The sequence below is a fragment of the Apostichopus japonicus genome, chromosome 4 (genome assembly GCF_037975245.1).
Source record: "Apostichopus japonicus isolate 1M-3 chromosome 4, ASM3797524v1, whole genome shotgun sequence".
Classification (NCBI taxonomy): Eukaryota; Metazoa; Echinodermata; class Holothuroidea; order Aspidochirotida; family Stichopodidae; genus Apostichopus; species Apostichopus japonicus.
The window spans coordinates 12428352-12440484 of NC_092564.1; the positions used below are offsets into that span (position 1 = coordinate 12428352).

Genomic DNA, 12133 nt, shown 5'->3' on the forward strand with positions numbered 1-12133 from the left:
ATTCGAAGATTTTCAGTTGTGTGAGTTTTTAAAAAATGTAATTTTTCTCGATTGTTGCTAAATTTTCACTCCTTCAAGTCCAGACGTGACTCACTAGTTGAAATACCAATTCATAATTTCAAATTGTTTGAAAACCAAAAAAAAATATCACAGAGTAATTGAAACGAAAATATTTCTGATATAAGACGGACAGCAGGGGTGAATCTAAGATTTTGAAGAGGAGGAGGAGGGAGGAGGAGGGAGGAGGGGCGTGGCCCGGGAATAGTAGAACCCGATTAACTTGCGAAAGCCTTGTGGGTCGTGCTGAGGGGGTCATTCCCCAGAAAAGAAAATTTTAGATGTGAAATGTTACTATAAGTTAGATCTATAATTAGTCATACACACAAGGTTCTGCTATATAATAACTAGTTTTAAATGTTTAGTGTTGAAAAGAGGTGGGAAACCCCCCTCCCCAGGATACCTTTAATCCGCGTCTGGACATTAGAAAAAAACTTTCCACCGTGCCGCAAAAGGAAGGAAACGAAAGAAAACATACTTGACATATTGGCCATCGTTGTTACGATGTTGCAACATGGGGATATTTGCAAATTCAGTGCAGATTATTTTCTTATTGATTTACATACTTCCAAGTAGAATATAAGATCGAGCATTCATGCGAACATCTGTAGACTATTTCTTCTCCTCCTCTCCTCCTCCTCTTCTCCTCCTCTCCGACAAGTTTATCTGAAAGGAAAAAACAGTTGTCTTAAGTTACCTTAGTTTTACCGTATATCTTCTTTTGTTAAATATAAGTGGTTCCGCTTTCATTGATTTCTCTTTTTGTGTTAGTTTGTATTATTTCCGCGAACCTTTCAGATGATAAGCTACGACTAACCAATAAACTTTACTTAAAAATGTAAAGGGAAAAATAATGTAAGAAAAAAACGGTTCAACTTCGGAGAAAAAAAAAACGGTTCAACTTCGGAGGAAAAAAAAACGGTTCAACTTCGGAGAAGAAAGAAGAGAGGAAAGATGGTTACCGTGCACGGTAATGCATTGTAATGGTGGCGGTATTCATCAATACAGCTATAGAGTTTAATTGTATTGTTACAGCCTTTGGGGCAGGAAGCTAAGAAGAAAGTAGGCATATACAAAGACACGATAAGGTTAGTACCAAACTACAGAATGTAAGAAACACCGAAAAATCGGATGAGCCCTCAATAATGTACAAGTTCCTCTGACTGCCAATCCTTTTTCCAGGCGCGACCAGAGGGGTGAGGTCACGGTCCCGTGGCCCCGGGTCAATTATGGGTCCCGGGGAAATTGAGAGTAAATGGCAATTCATGCTAAGTTTCATAATGTTTCATGAACCTATAGACCCCTACAGTGTATACCATACAGAATGATATACCAAAGAGAATAAGCTTCCGTATCTTGCAGTTTACCAGGTGACATATTGAGTATTGCCTTCTGATTACAGAAATTGTCAGGAGTAAAGGGATGAGCCTTGATGTTTGACAATCATTTTGTAGACCTCAGAATTTTTATTTGCCTTTTTTTTTTAACTATTACTTTTTCCGGTATGGCATTGGAATATTAATTTCTTCAGTGGAAACTAAAACCCCGAAAGAGGGAAACGATTATCATGCATACATGTAAATGTGACGGAAATAAATGTTTCTGTTGAGCGCCCTCACTTTGGGAAGTACATAGTTGCAAAAAAAAAAAACGTTTTTGTTGCAGCGGCCTTATGAAAATGGAGATGCACTTGCATACCCACCCCCCCCCCCCACACCCCACCCCCATCCCCGCCCGACCACAATAAATTGCGAACAGTAAGACTGATACGATAGGACCAGAGGTGAGAAAAGTAGGTCAGTTTTGGCACTGGAGCCTCAAATTATTTGTTATCATACCTCTTTTTCCTGAATTGCAGTTCCTATTAGAAGTATTACATAATAGGGGCTGATGGAATATATTCCGTTATTCCAGACATAGCGTAGTCGCGGAAGGAAGAATTGAATTGACTCAACAAGATACTGGACATTTGCTTTTTCAGTCACGTCGCGATAGCAATTAATTTGATAACTTATTTGTTTGTTATAGTTTCGTGTGACTTTATTATCTAGCAAGGGGAGAATGAACAGAAGAATGAATGACATCACAAAGACATATATATTGGAGAAGCAGAACTGTACAATAATTATAGCTTATGTGTAAATATATCATATCCAAATATTACATTCAATTCCATACACAATATGAGGTTAAATTTTATATATTATTGGGGTGGGGGGGGGGGGTAAATAATGTAATGATGACATTTTATGAATTCAACTACATGGTAACAGTATAGTTTGTGATATCATAATGGTAATTGAACTGAAAATATCTTGAACATTGATATAAATCTTTTACCTTCTGAGGAGAAATACCTTACAAAAAAGGTTAAAAAATAAACAATAAAAACCCTTGAAAAATTAACCAAGATCCCAAATGAATCACATTCCAATGATGAATGAATAATATATGATATCAATATCAGAAAGTAAAGCTTTTGACGATAATGTGTCGTTGTGACATCAAAGACCTCCCATACTACCGGCATCCACTTCTTGTACATATTATAAGGACTGATTTATCATTGGCAATAATACTTCAAATTCAAATAACCAAATATCTAAAGAGTTATAGAAACAAGATATTAAGATAGGGTTTTCAGTTAACAGTACAGACTATATTTCACTTCCACATAAATTACTACATTCAGGAACTATACTGTTTAGTCTGTTCACCGGGCTGGAAATGACTGGCTAGAAATGAAAGCAGGATTCAGGATATTTCATCATCTGTGCCGGTTATCGCTTTCCTTGGTTTAACAAAGACTAACCATGTCCTGTGTTTACAAAGCTTTTCTGAAGTTTGTTTTAGCATAAACAATGCGACATCATTCAAAATGGAATTTTGGAGGCTCAATGGTATCATTTAACTGGGAAAACCCTTTACATTTTATCTCCCCCCCCCCCCCCCCCGATAACCAGGATACCAGGAAAAGTTGCACTTTTACGGTATACCTACGTCATTATGTACAGTTTAAGAGAACCTCTGCTTTGATAATTCTGCAATAATCACCCGAAGGGAGGTACATTGCTTAATTTACAGCCAGCCCAGAATTTCCAGAATTTTTGCTTTCATTTTGTTCGTTTAAACTAGCCCTAACAAGATTGGCTAGTCAGTCTCTCTCGGACATTTTGGCTAGTTCTGAAGCACCAAATTCTTTGAATTTGTATACGTATTTTGACGTCATAAAAGTGAACAGCGCCGCCAAATTTAAAGGAGACAACAACATCAAATGAGACAACAGCATCAAAGTAGACAGCAGCGTTGAAGGAGACAACATCATCAAAGGAGACAACAACACCAAAGAAGACACAACATCGAAGGAGACAACAACATTAAATGAGATAACAACATCAAAGGAGACAACATGATAACAGACAGCATAGAAGTTAACAACATGATACATTTCCCTTTCGGCGTTCCAAATATATAGGCCAACTCAACACATCATTCCACTGACGTTGGCCGGGAAAAGTCAGGGGAGGGGATATAGACACTGCTGAGGGGTCACTGGTGGCTTGTGGCTGGGTAACAGGTTGTGGATGACTTTTACAGCATTCAGTATGTACCGTTACCGTACAACACTGAAAATTAGATACTTAATATTACAATGTTAACATGTAAACATCCCGTTCAGCTATGTCTTTTCCCCCTACTTTCCCTACTTTTAGTCACGGTAGCGTTCGGGTAATTCCTACTTTACGAGCCCCATGGCCATGCGCCACTGTAAATTCCCTTTGCGATTGTTATATTTTTTTATGATTTTGAAGAAAAGTGAAAGCGGAATCTGTTGATATAAGGTCATGTTAATGGGAATTCCTAAATTTGTTGCATTGTGTACAATTCCGTAATAAAAATCGCATGTGGTGAACATGAAATTGCATTCCCTATATTGGTACTTTCTAAGATAAGTTACGCATTAAAACCGAAAAACCAAACTACTGCTGCAATCCCAGCCTCCTTTCTGTATTGGTTTCTTTATTGATGTCCTACTCAATTTTCTTGTTTTGGTTATCGCTGAGGTAGACAACGCACAGTCACGGTTGAGCACTTTTTGGGACCGGCGAACAGATTAGCGACCTCTACTACGTTATGTACAAACGATATCAACAAGCTTTGAGTATAGTAAGGATTCATTGACAGTTGGCTTAAACCATACTACCGTTATGCCTAGTAACTAATATACTAGTAAGGGATTAAAAAGTTCTTTCTCTCGGAATTAAACACCCAACAGGTTTGTAAAAGTTACTCTTTGTGTAGAATTTTCTGGTTAGAATATATTTTGCTCAAGTTGTTCAACAAACTAATAATGTGTATTTTCAAACAACGTTCGAACTATTATTGAGCGATAGCCGTTAGACCCGTATGAGTACTATGAGACCAGTCAGTTTGTGTGGAGATTTAGGCTTACTCGGGCCCTGTGTAAGTAAGGCCTATGTACTTCGCTGCCGTTACACCTGTTCGTGGGCTGTAGCCTTGTTGGATAGTATTATTTGTAAAGTAGTCTCCGGGATTTAAGTAATTGGTGTTAAGTCGGCCTAGTTTATGTTTGCAAGCTATATTGGTGTCATATTGTAGCAAATTTTGCTTATCTCTCAATGCAGGCTAAGCTTACTCGAAATATATATTCCAGCAGATTATTTAAATATGCTACTTAATAACGTAGTTAGTTGTAGGGCCTAGGTCTAACTTAGGTTGTCCTTAGGCAGATGGCCATTCTATAAACTATTCATATTAGGGACCAAACACGTAGGAGAGCAAGCATCCTTGAGGCGTCAGCAGGCTGTGCTTGTAACCTACTACTTTCTACCTACGCAAAATTCTATAAGAAAATAGTCATGGTCAAGCACCTGTGGCTTCCCGGCTACACATGGCCAAGATATCTTTGTTCAAGCTTAAAATTGAATTTACAAAATTTCTTGGGACTCAAGAGTCCAAGAATATTTGCTACAACTATCGAATACCCTGCTGATTTGAAATCAAATGTCACCACCAGAAGCACAGCCTCAGCCGTCTAACAAACTAGGCCTAGGCCGACATGCTCTATCACCACTGCAACTGCGCTTCCAACCAGTAATGGTAGCTCATCAGAAAATTTTTAAGAAATGATCTCCATACAGCCACCGTGGCTGACAAACTATTCTCAATCACCACTGTGGCTGCATCTCCACACCAGGATGAAGGCTCAACAGACTTGAAACAATTATTAATGAAATAATCTTTTTACATGCAGTCAACTTGAATGTTTAAATGCATGACAATTAGTTTTTGATTTTGCAACAGAGGAAATTTAATTTGAATTCAATCAAGCTTGATTGCTTTTCATTCTCTGATATGGATACAAATTGCAATAATAGCTTTGCATTCCGCAGATCTTTACCGGCTAATAAATTACTATTTCCCTATGCAATTTGCTGAGATCTTGACAAAGTGGGATCATGGTGTCATCCACATAACATTCTACTGTAGGCTGCCTAATGATTGGCCTGTTACCTGTTACTGAACATGAATTTGTGAGCCTACAGTATTATAGAACTTAAATCCTTTTTTGTTACTGAACATGAATTTGTGAGCCTACAGTATTATAGAACTTAAATCCTTTTCATAGACTACCTGTATTAGACCTGAGTGCAGCAATTTAAAGGCTCCCGGGTCCTTGGGGTACATAGTACTCAGGTCTATGATACACTCGCACAGTACGTACTATGAGTAGTGCTAGGTATTTCAGGGTGCCTGAGATGACATGAGAGACCAATAATCTACATATTAACATGGTTATGCTGGCCTACTGATATAGAATATACTGTATGTTCACTGATTGTCATTCATGATTTGAGTTCTGTTTCACTGTACTGTTATGTATGTAAATTAATCAGGTAATTGCATAATCAACGAGCTGGCAAATTATATGAAAGAAAATACATGTATGAAAAGCGAAAACCAGGGCATTTTTTCCATTAACAATGCGATGATTGAATGGTTAATCGTACAATTTCTACAATCACTCTCTAAATTGAGTTAACAAACATTGTATAATTTATAACCGTTGTCCTGATCACCGTTAAAAAAATAAATATTTATCCATTTTTAGCTGTTCTGTTTTCGGTATGTTTTGTTGTGCTGCTGTATAAATTGTTTGACATGTTAGAGATGAACCATATTTTTCTGTTCCAAATTATGTTTTTTTTGGGCAAAGAAAATGAAAGAAATAGCAGATTTAAAAGCAAATACAGATCTTTTTTTTGTGAACCAAAAACAGCTGGGATAATAATATATGTTAATTGTCATAAAGTTCAGTCCCCTTTATAGTTAATGCACTGTGTGGTTTTATGAGCCTAATCCGGTACCTGGGATGTTCAACATGTACCATATGGCCATTGACAACTATTTTCATCTTTTTTTCTTCACTGTATGTATTTACAATACCATAACATGTGACACAACAACTCACAAAAACTAAATAATAGCAGAGTAACACTTAAATTTACATGAAAAATGTCATAATAAACCTTTTGGTTGCATAACTTGTTGTTTTTCTTGGTTTAATAATGAACATCCATCTTGATAATTTGCCGTCAACAAACCATAATGTTTTACTTCTAGACATCGTTCTCATTTGTGTTACTTTAAGTGATTGCAATTTAGTGTATATGTGATGCAAAAAAGGTACTAAACTTTGAAATACTATGATACTGAGCTAAATAGAAAGTTCACACTTTTGACCCAAGGTTGGATACCACAAGAGTGAGAAACGGATATTAAATCTTAGTTTGTATAAACTTGCCAAGCAAACAGCGTTTGTTGTGGTATTGGCAGGATTTTCTGCAATAGCTGTGAGCGTCGTCTGAGAGGTCATTCTGGGGTGCCCATTGTCATCTGCCCGCCCCAGAGACAGTATATTGTATTGGTGGCTGTTTTTTGCAATTTAACATATTTAAAGGATCATACAACGATGAATTTCTCACTTTCGGGGTAATACAGCATTGTTCAAAGGTGCTAAATACCATTGTGCTATTGTGCTGCCTGGGGCAGCATACACAGAGTGCTATGGAGTTTAGAATACCCCATGGACAGTGGTAGGCTGTCCAAACAAAATCTTAGTTTTAATATTAGTTAATTGTAGAATATCACTTTCTACAGATCATGCATGCATAAGCACAAAAACTGTAACACTGTACTTTTCAAACCACAAACGCACATGGTAGGATATCACAGCAAAAACTTGGGTAGGCTTTGACAACAATGGGATAATACTGTTATATTCACACCGCACAATTCACAAGCCTTTGTTGTATCATAAAGAATACTGTTTCAATAGTTTTCTGATCTGAGTTTGTGTTAAAACCTCAATGTTACCCTTGAAGTCCAATGTCCATATCATAGATATCTCAATCAGGTGTGAGTTTTATAATACAGTGTAAGGTCATTGCGGGGAGCTTTCCTTGGCAATTAAGAAAACAACTCAGTACTTAACTTGAATCATCAAATAATTTGTAAATGTACTGTAAGTGCTGGCATTGAGGTTTAGAAATTTATGCCTTGTGTTGGAATTATCACTGCTTTCTTAAAATTCAGTTTTGCGGTGATCAGTGAAGGGAAACGTAGCGCTCATGATGCTGTGTGAGAATTGTGTACTATACTGTACTCTGTCTAGCAGGGGAATAGTTGATCTAGTAATGTTGTATGACAACACAGGCAATGCAAAGTTGGCAAATTGCTTCACAATTTTATAATATAATAATAATATTATAATAAATGAGACTTATATAGCGCCAAATCAGTAAACAAAAGTTACTGCTCAAAGCGCTTTCCAAAGAAAGTAAATTAATTTACAAAGAACAAGTAAAAAAATGGGTCTTAAGTAGACTTTTGAAAGTAGAAAGTTTATAGCATGTTCGAATGTGATCTGGTAACTTGTTCCAGAGATAAGACCCAGAGTATTTGAAGCTTCTGTAACCATAGTTCTTCAATCGTGGTTTTGGAATACAGTTTGTTAGATGTATTCATGCGAAACCTTTTTGATGTACACACTGACTGACCAGACCTTTTCTTGCTTTTTTTCAGGAGAACTAAAATTCACAAAACATTACACAGTAAATTTATTCCATACAATATATGTATCATGAATGTACATGTGACAAACATTAATATAATTTGCTGCCTATTTTATGTATGATAGTATTTTGATACAGTTCAGTGTTTTCATTTATAACTATAGTTGCACAGTACTGTCGGTACTGGACTGTTTACCTAGTTTAAAGTAGAACTACTGAAAGATGTTGTGGTTCAATAACAGAATAATTTGAAGAGCCTGGCTTAATACGTTTACTTGGACACTATTTACTGTACTTTGTTCTACAACTATACTTTGTCCTTGAACTGGTTCAATTTGGTATTAAAGTTCAATTGTTTCTTCCATTAGGCTGAATTTTCTTTGTGTCTGTACAGTACAGTAGGCGAGCACTCGTGTGGTGAACACAGTATATATAGTCAGTGAGTAAAATGCAGATGCAATGGCCTTTGAACAGATGGGATCACGGTACGCATGATACTGCAGAGCTATCCCTACAGTATAGTCCACAGTGTCTACTCTCTCTCCTATGATAACTACATGCACTATTAGTGGTGGTGATCATAAATAATTTGCATGTTTAATTACGTTCATACATCTTATAATTAATCATACACTACCGTATTGTTAGGCTTGTCCTTACTCTGTATACAGGTACATGTAAAAACTTGCACTCTACATCTTGAAGTACATCTTTACTTGTAAGCGTACAGTCACCATACGACCATCTTGGTACAGTATGTGATTGCAGGTCAGTCATTCCCGGGCTGTACATTTGTAAATTGTTCAATTGCTCATGCAGGTGAAAAAACTGATACCTTTTGGTAATATTCATGTTCTTCAAGTTTGTCCATAAATGATTTTTGGGTGCTGCACAACTACACATAGTTGTATCAAGATTAAAACCAGTCCTGCATGGTTCATGACTGGTTTGGACAGTACAGTATTAACCTTCCTACCTGCAAAAATGAAACAAGGAATCATGCATTGAAACTGCCACGAAATACCAGTGGTTATCAAACAGCTTGAACTGGTTTTGCATATTAATAAGTATTTCTTTAACTTAAAACACCTTTTTGTTGGTTAAGTTTAATCATGATACATAACTTAAGAATGACAACATCAATTGGGTATTTGGGATAGATCCCATTTCATTTCAAAACCATCACTAAGGGCAAAGATCATCTACTGTTATATACTATGTAGGTCTAAGATTAGAAATTACCAATGACGTTTAATACTTTTTGTTCATTTCACAAGAATTCAAATCAATCAATGGTGAAAAGGCAGGAAGTGGTACAATAGCTACTTAAAGGAGTGTATCAGTGGAATTTAGAATGGTTATGTGCAGTGTCATTGTTTGTGTTTTAAATGTGAGTCATTTATATGATGTTTACACTTTATAGGTTAAAATGCTATCTTTAACTTGAATGGTTGATTAAGTACAGTGTGAAGCCAAATTTAGCCAAGTGCTCTAAGACTTCCTTTCAAGTGTTCATAACAGAAGTCATTGTACTAACTAACTTGTAACCCCTAAGTAATTTCTAAATGTATATGTAATACACACAAGCATGGTCAAGAACTTCAGAGGTGTATGGAAATTTGTTTGAAATCAAAATGTGTCAATTACTGCTTGTTGAGATTTTATATAAAGTTAATTATAGTAGGTTTGAATGGGGGTGTCATGTCATGTGGTAAATGCTAATATGAAAGAGGAAAAAATATGGGTAAGGAAATGCTAAGGACTGTGGCAAATTCATTAATTACTTGTTCTTTAATTGTTTAACCTTCGTTTGTTGAATAGAAGTCCAGGAATGATATCTTGGTTTGAGCGAAAATTTTTGCAGTCTTCGTTTTAGTAATGCTCAGGAATCAGGATGTCAACTATATGTTAATAAATTTTAGATGTAACACAAAAACTTACTTTAAAGTAAAAAACAGGTGTTGTGACAGGTTTTTGTTGGTCATGTGAGTCGCAGGTGTATCCTGTCATTGTGTCCATTAAAAGAAACTTTCCCTTCACTTTTGGCCACTGGTAGGTTGATCGCTAGTCTGAAGTGGATATTCAAATGAAATCTCTGCAACTCTACATTAAGGATTTTAGGGAAGAGGTTTTTATTTTGTTTTCTTTCTCAAGGAGCAACGATTTCGGGCAGGACTTACTGCCAATGTTGTGTCCTTTCAAACATGAAGGTTACTTTGAGTAATACTTTAAGTACAGTACTAAAACAAAAATCGTATTCTATTAATAACCCTGATGTTAATACCAACTAACTTCCTACATACTGAAATTTTACTTCATAAACAAATATTAACATAAATGTGCTGGTGATTGTGATAAGCCTTTGGGCATGGAAATGTCATTATTATTCAACCCTTAATGTTACTATAAGTTGTAATGTACTGATGTAACTTGTTTTCCTCTTCTTATTGAACCTACAGTACGTATATAACTCTCAAAGACAGTGTTATTCGCGCATAATTAATATTGGATAATTTCCCTACAATCCTGCAACATGTAGTCAACTGTACATTGTACACCTCAGTTCATGTGTGAAGTTCTTAGTATTAATAATGTACAATAAACAACAAGTAAAAGTACAGTCACCCTGCGCTATCTTCTAACATGTCTGTCATCACAGACTTTAATTTTGATGTCTTTTTATTTCGATAACGTCACTAAGCGCTGAATCACCGTCGAGGTCTGTATTGTCCATTTACAGAATGCATATATCCAACAAAAAGCTGTATGAATCACGATATGAAAAATTCATTGATCTACCATATTCTGACAGAACCTCTTAGTATTTTTTTTTAAATATTCATAGAACTTTATAATATTTACCATCAAGTCCCATGATTTGATTCAGTAATTTCATAAATTTAAGTGACGTTTGGATTCAACCATCTTCTTTCAGGTCATTGTACTTTTCTTATACAGTGGCTTTAATTGCCAAAAAATCAATGGACGAGGTATAAAGCATCGGTTGCACTTAACCTTCGGCTGTTGGGGTCTTTTAATTGTAAAGAGGGCAATTTTAGAAGAGTTTCACCTCTGAGGCAAAGTAAGGGTTGATAAAATCAATCTTATGAAACAGAAAGTGCAACAAGTGACCTAGATCTTAATTATTTAAAATACATCAAATTTTTGGTGTAATTTGACTATAAAGTGCAATGTATCATCCTAAAGACTATAAATGTACTGTAAAAGTTACAGTATCATACACCCTAGGGTCTTTACTAAAGAGTGTGGGGAGGGGGTGGTAGGGGGATGTTGCCAGTGGATCAATCATATAAGAAATGTAAATTTGGTTTTTGTACTTTAAAGGTCTCTTCAGTGTGTAAAGTCAATTGAATTTCCCATGAACAATATATATCATCTCTACTATCAGCGATTTGTTGTTATTGTTTGCAAAATGGACCACCAAGCACTCCTGATATACAACCGAAGGTTGCTTTTACAATGAAAAGAAATAGTCAAACTCTGCTGTTTTCATTTTTTTTTTTTTGATCATCCTCATGGATGGTTCTTTTCCTTCTGATTATTTTGCACTTTGTGAATTCCTGCCAGAAGTAGGGAATTGTAAATATCCAACCTGGTTTGGATCTTTTTAATTGTTTTTAACTGTTCCAAGCCTTCATTATGGAACATTGAAAGAAGGCTTTTGACCCCTCCCCTCCCTGCTCCTCAATTGCAATAGTTCCACATTTAGTTATCAGTGCTCACTCTACAAGTACACTACTGTACGTATATGCTGCATAATGTTAGGTAAAGTTACCAAAGTTCTGTACCAACCCAAGGAAAATGTTCTGGGCTCTATTTGCAACTGAATGTTATAAATTTATATTCCTGGGCTCAAGTAGACTAGCATCGCTTGAAAGTACATCCCAAGAGCACATTACAAAAACTGCTATAAAACAGTATTTACCCTCACATGCTTGGAGAAGGAAGCCCCCCCCCCC

At 36.1% G+C, this 12133-nt stretch overlaps 1 protein-coding gene across 9 annotated transcripts in view; it reads left to right on the plus strand.

Moving 5' to 3' along the window:
• The first annotated feature begins 3974 nt into the window (after positions 1-3974).
• LOC139966478 (uncharacterized) overlaps positions 3975-12133 on the plus strand; it is a 94392-nt gene continuing 86233 nt past the window's right edge. For 2 of the 9 annotated variants that reach the window (XM_071969513.1, XM_071969514.1), the window contains exon 1: positions 4001-4333. The gene's annotated coding sequence lies outside the window, so the exon portion shown is untranslated. Of the gene's footprint in view, positions 4334-12133 lie in introns of all 9 variants that reach the window. The other 7 variants (XM_071969510.1, XM_071969512.1, XM_071969518.1 and 4 more) reach the window with 6 other exon arrangements.